The following is a 10,310-nucleotide window of genomic DNA, read 5'->3' as shown; positions in this document are numbered from 1 at the left end:
TTACAAATTTGTGCTGAAGATATAGCACCTCTATCTTCACCTTTCTAACAAGTTAGCAAAAGCACCATTACCAATCATACACATATAGTAATTCCACAGTTGTGTTTTTGAATAGCTGTAGAGAAGACAATCCTGAATTATATCTTAGTCTGACTTAGTAAAGAACTCACAAGCCAAGTCTGTTGCTATATCTTGTCACACTGAGTTTTAAAAGCATCTGACCTTTCAGATCACCTATACAACGTGAGAAGTGGGGACACCTGGGTGGCGCAGCGGTTGAGAGTCTGCCTTCAGCCCAGGGTGTGATCCTGTGGTCCTGGGATCAAGTCCCACATCGGGCTCCCTGCATGGAGTCTGCTTCTCCCTGTCTCTGACTCTCTGTGTCTCTCACGAATAAATAAATAAAATATATATTTTTTAATATGAGAAGTGTTAAATATTCTTTATTTAATATTATACATAGGGCACCTGGGTAGCTCAGCTGGTTAAGCACCTGCCTTCAGCTCAGGTTGTAATCCCAGGGTCCTGGGATCCAGCCTCACGTCCAAACTCTCTGCTCAGTAGGGAGCCTACTTCTCCCTCTCCCTCTTCCTGCCCCTCTGCCTGCTTGTGCGTGTTCCCTCTCTCTCCGTGTTAAACAAATAAATAAAATATTAAGAAATAATACAAAATAAAAGGTAAACAAAATATATTATACATAAGCCACCCTCATAAATGCCTTTCATGAAGCAAAAGGCAGCATTTTAGATGCAGGGAATTTTTTTTTTAAAGATTTATTTATTTATTTGTCACAGACAGAGAGAGAGAGAGAGAGAGAGAGGCAGAGACACAGGAGGAGAGAGAAGCAGGCTCCATGCCGGGAGCCCAACGTGGGACTCGATCCTGGGACTCCAGGATCGGGCCCTGGGCCAAAGGCAGGCGCCAAACCGCTGAGCCACCCAGGGATCCCCAGATGCAGGGAATTTTAATTACATTAGCATAGATAAAACCAAAGAGATAGAATGGACATTGCCAGATTATCTTTAGCCCTTGCCTTTAACAGGTTAATAAACACAACTTGAAACACAGCCACGTCTTACTGTCCTACGACACAGTGAAGTTATTGCCTCAGTATTTACATATATTAACATAACCAGTTATATAAGTCTAAATATAAAATCAATTTCCTATAAGTTTTGAGATGGCATTTCCCATCTCTGTGAAAGGCTGAACATTACTCATCAACTCCAATCATATTTTTAGAAGAGGAAAATGGTGACAGCATTGGTTGAACCAGAATTGCTATCAAAGTTCAAAAAGCTGATACTATTCATTTAACCACAAGCCAATCTTATTTAAATCAGGACTGCCCAAGAGTAGTTTTCTATCAGCCATTCATGATCTGAGTTCCAGTGCATGAGGTCAATTTTAAATACGGTATGCACAAAAAAAGTCACGAGACATTTTTGTTTTGTAAGAAATAAGGCAATGGCCAACTATTACTCCTTTGTAGCTTTTTTGAGATAAGCTCTCAAGGCTTATCTCAAGGCTGCCCTTTCTCCTATCATCTTAATGCCAGCAAAGATAATTTTTGTTCCAGGTTGTACTTCTTAGGATTCTCCAAATACTCCATCAGTGTCTCCTTTCCCCAGAATGACTTTGTTCTTGTTGGCATGCAGGGGCCTGACCTATCTTCCACCCAAATAAACCATGGAGCTTTGGCCCAGTCTTGTGCTTGCCTCCCTTTTCCAAGTATAGCACTGGGCACACTTTTAACAAAACTCTTCTTGCCCTTCTTAACATCACCCTTTCTTATTTTTGTTTTTGTTTCTTTAATTTTTTCGTTCTTTTTAAAAATTTTTTTTAATTTTAATTCAATTGTCAAGATATAGTTTAACACTCAATGCTCATCTTATCATGTGCCCTCCTTAAGGCCTGTCACCCAATTTCCCTGCCCCCTGCCCTCTCCCCTCCAGCAACCCTCCATTTGTTTCCCAGAGTCAAGAGTCTCTCATTGTTTGTCTTCCTCTCTGATTTTTCCCCATTCCATTCCCCCTCCTTCCCCTGTGGTCCCTTGCACTATTTCTTATATTCAACATATAAATGAAACCATATGATGATTGTCTTTCTCCAATTGACTTATTTCACTCACAGCATAATACCCTCCAGTTCCATACACATCAAAGTACATGGTAGATATTCATCCTTTCTGATGGCTGAGTAATATTCCATTGTATCTATATACCACCTCTTCTTTATCCATTCATCTGTTGAAGGACATCATAACTCCTTCCACAGTTTAGCTATTGTGGACATTGCTGCTATGAATATTGGGGTGCAGGTGTCCCATCGTTTCACTACATCTGTATCTTTGGGTTAAAAACCCAGTACGCAATTGCTAGGTCATGGGGTAGCTCTATTTTGAACCTCCACACTGTTTTCCAGAATGGCTGCACCATTTTGCATTCTTACCAACAGTGTACAAGCGTTCCCCTTTCTCCACATCCTTGCCAACATCTGTTGTTTCCTGACTTGTTAATTTTAGCCATTCTCACTGGCGTAAAGTGGTATCTCATTGTGGCTTTGATTTGCATTTCCCTGATGATACATCACTCATTTTAAGTTGCTCTTTTGTCGCACGTGAAGTGAAGGTGCCCACTTGCAAGCTGGCCAGCCGGCTCCCTCTAGCAGACCCTATTTCTCAAAAAAAAATTTTTAATTATGGTATAATATAACTTTTGGCCTTTTAATCATTTTTTATTTATTAGAGATTGAGAGAGAGAGAGAGCACAAGCAGGGGGAGCAGCAGAGGCGGGCTGGGGTGGAGGGAGAAGCAGACTCCCCACTGAGTAAGGAACCCACTTACGGTTCAATCTCAGGACCCTGGGATCATGAACTCAGCCAAAGGCAGATGCTTAACCATCTGAACTACCCAAGCACCCAGTTCTTCCTATGTTTTTGAGTGAGTTGTACAAGTAGCTAAATACTGTACTAAGGGTGAGGAAATCCCCACAGCTGGATTGGGATAGGAGATCTTCATGGCAGCTGTAGCTCTGGCTCTGACCCTCAAAGAAAAGGAAAGATTTAAATAAACTGTGGGCTGCAAGAGTCAAAGCATAAAAGGACAGGGACAGGATCTGCACTGAGGGGAAGGATTATATAAGGGGCTGTAGGACCAGATGTTTTCCACAGGGGGGATCATATGCCAAGCAAAATACCTGTTGAAAAAATAAAGTAAGCAGTGATTCAAGCAATTTCCCACAGCCTGCACAGCAGGACACTGCCTTGGCAGAACTGTGCTTCCTTAAACTCGGCTGTTGAGTACAGAAGGTTAAAAGGGTTTTGAAAACTCAATGTATCTTTCCCCCAAAGCCTATAGTACATTTAATATTGAAAATCAAATGATATTTCTTTTTTTAAAATATTTTATTTATTTATTCATGAGAGACACAGAGAGACACAGAGAGAAAGAGGCAGAGACATAGGCAGAGGGAGAAGCAGGCTCCATGCAGGAAGCCTGATGCAGGACTCGATCCCAGGACTCCAGGACTGTGCCCTGGGCTAAAGGCAGGCGCTCAGCCACTGAGCCACTCAGGTGTCCCTCAAATGATATTTCAGGTGACCTGAAGGATTGGCTACTTAACTTGTCATTTCCTGTTAATGTAGTGGAGGTTGCAGACTGTTTCTTCATGTTATATTACACTAAGTCACTCATCAACACTTCTAAAAGACTATATCCATCTTTTCACTGTTACCTCCTCTGAAGGTGTGAATAAGTGAAGACAAGATAGTGTGAGCAGTCAAGAATTCAACGAGTGTTTAAATGGTTGTACTTGAGGATTTAAGATCATGAGCTGCTTGAAAGCAAAACCCCTGTCTTCTTTCCCTCTCCCCCCTGGAGCCTAGTGTAGTCACCAAAACTTTGCAAATGCAGTCTCCTGAATGGCAAGGAACCAAATGTTCCTTGGAATGTAGAGGAAACAGTCTCCTGGTTTGGACTCAGCCACCCTGGAAGTAACCACTGGCTAATTATTTAAATGTCCTGAACATCAGCACCTTTATTTGAAAAATGGAAATTGCAATGCCTAGCTGAATTAAGTAATCAGTTCACATTTAAAAACTCATTTTTAAGAGCCCTTAAGAACCCTGGGGCTGGGATACCTGGGTGGCTCAGTGGTTGAGTGTCTGCCTTTGGCTCAGGTCGTGATCCCGGGGTCCCAGGATTGACTCCCACATCGGGCTCCCTGCAAGGAGCCTGCTTCTCCCTCTGCGTATGTCTCTGCCTCTCTGTGTCTCTAAATAAATAAATAAACAAACAAACAAACAAACAAAATCCTTTAAAAAAAAGAAAAAAAAAAAAAAAAAGAACTGTGGGGCTGATTCCACTCGAGATAATCATTATAACAAACAGCACTGGAGAATTTGGAGACTACTATCCTAAGAAATAGATTCATTTCAGAGAGTTCAGTCAGAAAATAGCATTATTGATGATTTGTTTAGTGAAGTTAGAACTTGCCCTTTGTACTTTCAATGCTTGTCCTTTTCAGATGGCTGGCACAGTCATATCAGTTTGTCACTCCATGGGACAAGTTCATGTTCTTACTTTAACTAAGTCTCTCTTCAGTCTGTGTATTAAAAGAAACACACACATGGGGGCACCTGGGTGGCTCAGTCTATTAAGCATCTTCCTTTGGCTCAGGTTGTGATCCCTAGAGTCTCAGGATGGAGCCCCACATTGTATTGGGCTTCCTGCTCAGCAGGGAGCCTGCTCCTCCTTCTGCCCCTCCCCCTGCTCATGCTCTCTCTTTCTCTCTCTCTCAAATAAATAAATAAAATCTTTAAAAATTATTTTAAAAATTTGAAGAAATACAGGTACAAATGTCAGAGCTCCAAAATGTGAAAAAAAAAAATGGATAGAGCTGCAAAGAGAGATAGACAAGTTTCTAATTATAGTTGGAGACTTCAAGGCTCCTCTCTCAACAATTGATAGAATAATTAGAAAACTAGGAAGGTTGCAAAAGGATTCAACACAACCATCAACCAACAAGATCTAAGACACATTGATAGAACATTCCACTCAACAATAGTAGAGCACATATTCTTTTCAAGTACCTGTGAAATATATACCAAGATAAACTATATCCTGGGCTATAAAGCAAGCCTAAACAAAAAGAACTGAGATCACACAAAATGTCTCTCCAAAAACAATGAAGTCAAACTAGAAATCAGTAAAGGCAACAAGAAAATTTCCAAACACTTGAAAACTAAATAACACCATTAGGTAAGACATAGGTCAAAGAGGAAATCTCAAGAGAAACAAACAAAAAATACATTGATTGAAGGGAATGAAAATGAAAATACAGCATATCAAAATTTGTGGTACATGGCTCAAAGAATGCTGAGAAGGAAATATATAGCACCAAATGCATACATTAGAAAAAAAGGAAAAGTTTTAAATCAATGATTTAAATCACCACCTTAAGAACCTAGAAATAAAAGAGCAAATATTGTTTAATTCATTTTGGAGAGCCAGTATTGTACTGATACCCAAACCAAATAAAGACAGTATAAAAAAGGAAAACTAATGACTAATATAATAAAAGTTTAGTAAAATATTAGCAAGTTAAATTCAGCAAAGAATTATACAGCATGACCAACTGCTATAAGTGGGGTTTATTCCAGGGATGCAAGGCTGATCCAACATTAAAAAATCAGTTAATATAACCCACCATATCAAAGACTAAAGAAGAAAAAAAAAATCACAGGATCATGTCAATAGAAATAGAGCATTTGACAAAATCCAACACCTATTCATGATAAAAACTCTTACACTCTAGCAATAGAGAACTTCCTCAACTTGATTTTTTTTAACCTACAAAACTACTACAAGTAGAAACTAAAACCTTTCTTGCTAAGATAAGACATAAGGTAAGGATATCCCATGTTACCACTCCTTTCAACATCATACTTAAAATCCTAGCTAATGCAATAAGGCAAGAAGATAAAAGGTATACAGTTTGGAAAGGAAGAAATAAAACTGTCTTTGTTCATTTATGACATGATTGTCCATGCAGAAAAAATCTGAAAGAATCAATTAAAAAATTCTGAAACTAATAAACAATTAGAGCAAGGCTATAGGATGCAAATTTAATATACAAAAGTCAGTCGCTTTCCATATACCAACAACAAACAAATGGAATTTAAAATTAAAAGCATAATATCATTTACACTAGAGCCAAAATTTTAATATTTAGATATAAATATAATATTAATTTATATTTAAACATAAATAATATTTAGATGATCCATATGTAAACTAAAAAACTCTGATGAGAGAAATTAAAGAAAAAATAAATGGAGAGTTGGGGGGGAATAATACGTGGTTTTTGTACAAAAAAAATGGAGAGATATTCCATATTCATGGATAAGAAGACTCAATATTGTCAAGGTGTCAGTTCTTCCCTACTTCATCTATAGATTCAACAACATCCCAATGAAATTCCTTGCATGTTATTTTGTGGATATCAACAAATGATTCTGAATTTATATTCAAGAAGCAAAAGAACTAAAATACTCAATACAATATTAAAGGAGAAGAACAAAATTACTGAACTTTAAGACTTACTATAAAGTTACAGTAATCAAGACAGTGTTGTACTGGGAGAAAAAAAAAAGACAAAAAGGTTAATTAAACAAAATCGAGATCCCAGAAATAGACCCACATAAATATAGTCGATCAATCCTTGGAAAATGAGCAATAGCAATACAATGGAGATAAGATAGTCTTTCAAAACTAGTGCTGGAACGACTGGACATCCACATGCAAACTGGCATCCACATCCTACACACAGACCCATCAAAAAATTAACTGAAAATGGAGCACAGACTTGAATATAAAATACAAAAGTATAAAACAGCTAGAAGATAGCACAGGAGAAAATCTAGGTGACCTTGGATTTGGCAATGACTATTTTAAGACCAAAGGTTTGAACCATCAAAAACAAAATTAACAAGCTGGATTTCACTTAGATTAAAAACTTCTGTTCTGCAAAGGACACTGCAAAGAGGATGAGAAAGCAAGGCTTAGAGTGGGAGAAAATATTTGCAGAAGATTTATCTGATAGAAGACTGTTATCTAAAATACAGAAAGGACACTAAAATAATAGAATGAATAGCCCAATTTAAAAATGGGCAAAAGATCAGGGAAATACAAATCAAAACCACAATGAGATATCACCTCACACCATTCAGAAGAGCTGAAATTCACAAGTCAGGAAACAACAGACATTGGTAAGGATGCAGAGAAAGGAAAACCCTCTTTACACTGTTGGTGGGAATGAAAAGTGGTACAACTCCTCTGGAAAACAGTATGGAGATTCCTCAAAAAATTAAAAATAAAACTACCTTGTGAATGAGTAATTGCACTACTAGGTATTCATCCAAAGGACAAACATAGTGATTTGAAGGGGTACCTGCGCTGCAAGGTTTATAGCAGAATGTCCATAACACCAAATTACAGAAAGAGCCCAGATGTCCATCAACAGGTGAATGGATAAAGAAGAGGTGAGGTACATAGATAGATAGATAGATAGATAGATAGATAGATAGATAGATACAGATAGAGATATAGACATAATGGAATGCTACTCAGCCATCAAAAAGGAATGAAATCTTGCCACTTGCAATGATATGGATGGAACTAGAGGGTATTATGTTAAGCAAAATAAGTGAGTCAGAGAAAGACAAATACTATATGATTTCAGTCATATGTGGAATTTAAGAAACAAAAGAGATGAACATAGGGGAAGGGAAGAAAAAGTAAAATAAGATAAAAACAGAGAGGGAGGGAAACCATAACAGACTCTTAACTATAAGAAACAAACAGAGGATTGCTGGAGGGGAAGCGCAGGAGAGGATGAGGTAACTGGGTGCTGGGCATTAAGGAGGGCACTTGATGGAATGAGCACTGGGTGTTATATGCAACTGATGAACCACTAAATTCTACCCCTGAAACTAATAGTATACTATATTTTAACTAAATTGAATTTAAATTAAAATTTTTTTTAAATAAAATAATGTGCAAAAGACCTGCACAGACACCTCTCACCAAAGAAGATATATGGTTGGCAAATAAGAATATGAAAATATGCTCAACATGTCATTAGAGAACTACAAATTCAAACAATGAGATACTTCTGCATACCTATTAGAAAGACCCAAATCCAGAAAACTAACATCAAATGCAGCCAAGATGTAGAGCAACAGGAACTCCTCAGAATGGTTATGCACCTAGGCCCTGGTGGTTGGTCAGCTAGATCACATACATCCTGGCTCTACCACTTAATAAATGTGTAACCTTGACTAGGTCATTAGTGGCTCAGAACCTCAGACTCTCTATCTGCAGGTGGAAATAGTAATAACTATATTCTCACAGAGCTGTTGCAACTTTTAAGGTACACTGAATTTTCACAAACTCAACACACCCATGTAACCAGCACCTTGATTGTAAAATAGAACATTTCACTGACTTCAGACATCTCCCTTGTGCTCCCTTCCTATTATTATGTCCCAAGTATTCACCATCCTGATGTCTAATGGCATAGATTAGCTTTATTCGCTTTGTACTTCTTCTCAATGAATCATACAGAATGTACTATTTTGTATCTGGCATCTTGTCTAAATGCAACATTCTGAAATTCATCCATTGTACGTAATTATAAATTGCTCTCTCACATTATTATGTAGTATTCCATTGTGTGAATAGTCCATAATATATTTACCATTCCGTTCTTGTTGGGCATTTAGATTCATAGAGTTGCTTTGGGGATTCAGTGACACAAAATGAACTTTCATAAACTGAACACACCCATGTAACCAAAACGCAGGTCAACAAACAAAAGTGTTCCTCCTCTTCCCTTCCTGTTACTATGCTTCAAAAATAACTGCTTGATATATAATATGTGATTTAAAATATTATATAATTCTTTAGAGTAATACCTATTAATTGTTGTTAAAGTCAGAAAAGATCTAAAGTTATTTTTTCTCTTCAGCAAAAGTTATGCCAGAAAATGACTTGTGATCCACGAAAAGAAGGCCTCCGTATCCAAAAGAGAGGGTATTAGCACCTTGAAATCACTAGTACAGGAGAAGGGCTGGGACCTTGCTGAAGAGTCAATCACTTTAAATCACTGAGAGTGACTTTCTCTGAGTCTGGGTATAGGGTCCCTGGGTCTCTAAAGGTAGCTCCCTTGACAGAATTTACCTTGGGACACCTGGGTGGCCCATTTGGTTAAGTGTCTGAGTCTTGATCTCAGCTTAGGTCTTGATCTCAAGGTCATGAGTTCAAGTGCCGCATTGGGTTCCACACTGGGCATGGAGCCTACTTAAAAAGAAAGAAATGTAGGGGAAGAAAAAAGGATTTCTCTTTATTTCTATCATCCGAGGAAGTCAGGGCTTAATCAGACCCTCTGTGATTTGGGGGTTCAAATAGAAAGGCTGACCAAAGTTTAGAATAGTGTTTTTCAAACTGTGAGTCTTGGATCATTAATAGGTCAGAACCAGTGTTTTTTTTTTTGTTTGTTTTGTTTTGTTTTGTTTTGTTTTTTTTAATTTTTATTTATTTATGATAGTCACACACAGAGAGAGAGAGAGAGAGGCAGAGACACAGGCAGAGGGAGAAGCAGGCTCCATGCACCGGGAGCCCGACGTGGGATTCGATCCTGGGTCTCCAGGATCGCGCCCTGGGCCAAAGGCAGGCGCTAAACCGCTGTGCCACCCAGGGATCCCAGAACAAGTGTTTTTTAAATAAAATGACAGAATAGAAAAGGAATATGTCAGTATGAATCACGTGTAATAAGGGCAAGTTCTGTGAAGCTTTTGTTTAAAATTCATCTATAAGCATGTGTGTGTGTGCGCGTGTGCGCATGTATCGGTTTGAATAAATGTATTCTTCACTGTAGATTGAGACAATCATTCTAGGTGGGCCTGGAGGAAGGCAAGGGGTTTGGGGCTCAGTCTGACCCCATTCTTCTAGGGTGGCTGATGCACCAGGCTATCCACATCAGCTAAAATGTTGTCCCCTAAATCTTCCAACACTTGGAGTGCAGAGAGGGGAGCACTAACTGCCCGAGGCTCTGAGGACCTGGGATCATACTTTCTGAAAGAACTGAGCAAACTGTACGGTGATCTGGGTCAGCGAGGCATGAGGTCAGCTACAGGCAAGCATGACCTGTGAGATGATGCAGACTTCCATGTTGGAGGTTAACACGAGACAACTGTCTGGAGCTTTAAGTGGAAATCAGACTGATCTATCCTTTAAGATCTTGGAAACA

The 10,310-nt window shown here is 38.6% G+C and overlaps 1 pseudogene; it reads right to left on the bottom strand.

Annotated features, from left to right (window-relative positions):
• Positions 1-1,478: 1,478 nt before the first annotated feature.
• Positions 1,479-3,019, bottom strand: LOC140639158 (cytochrome c pseudogene; annotated as a pseudogene).
• Between the last annotated feature and the right edge of the window lie 7,291 nt (positions 3,020-10,310).

Source organism: Canis lupus, chromosome 8 (assembly GCF_048164855.1).
Source record: "Canis lupus baileyi chromosome 8, mCanLup2.hap1, whole genome shotgun sequence".
Taxonomy (NCBI): domain Eukaryota; kingdom Metazoa; phylum Chordata; class Mammalia; order Carnivora; family Canidae; genus Canis; species Canis lupus.
This window is presented reverse-complemented; position numbering and strand designations above follow the sequence as displayed.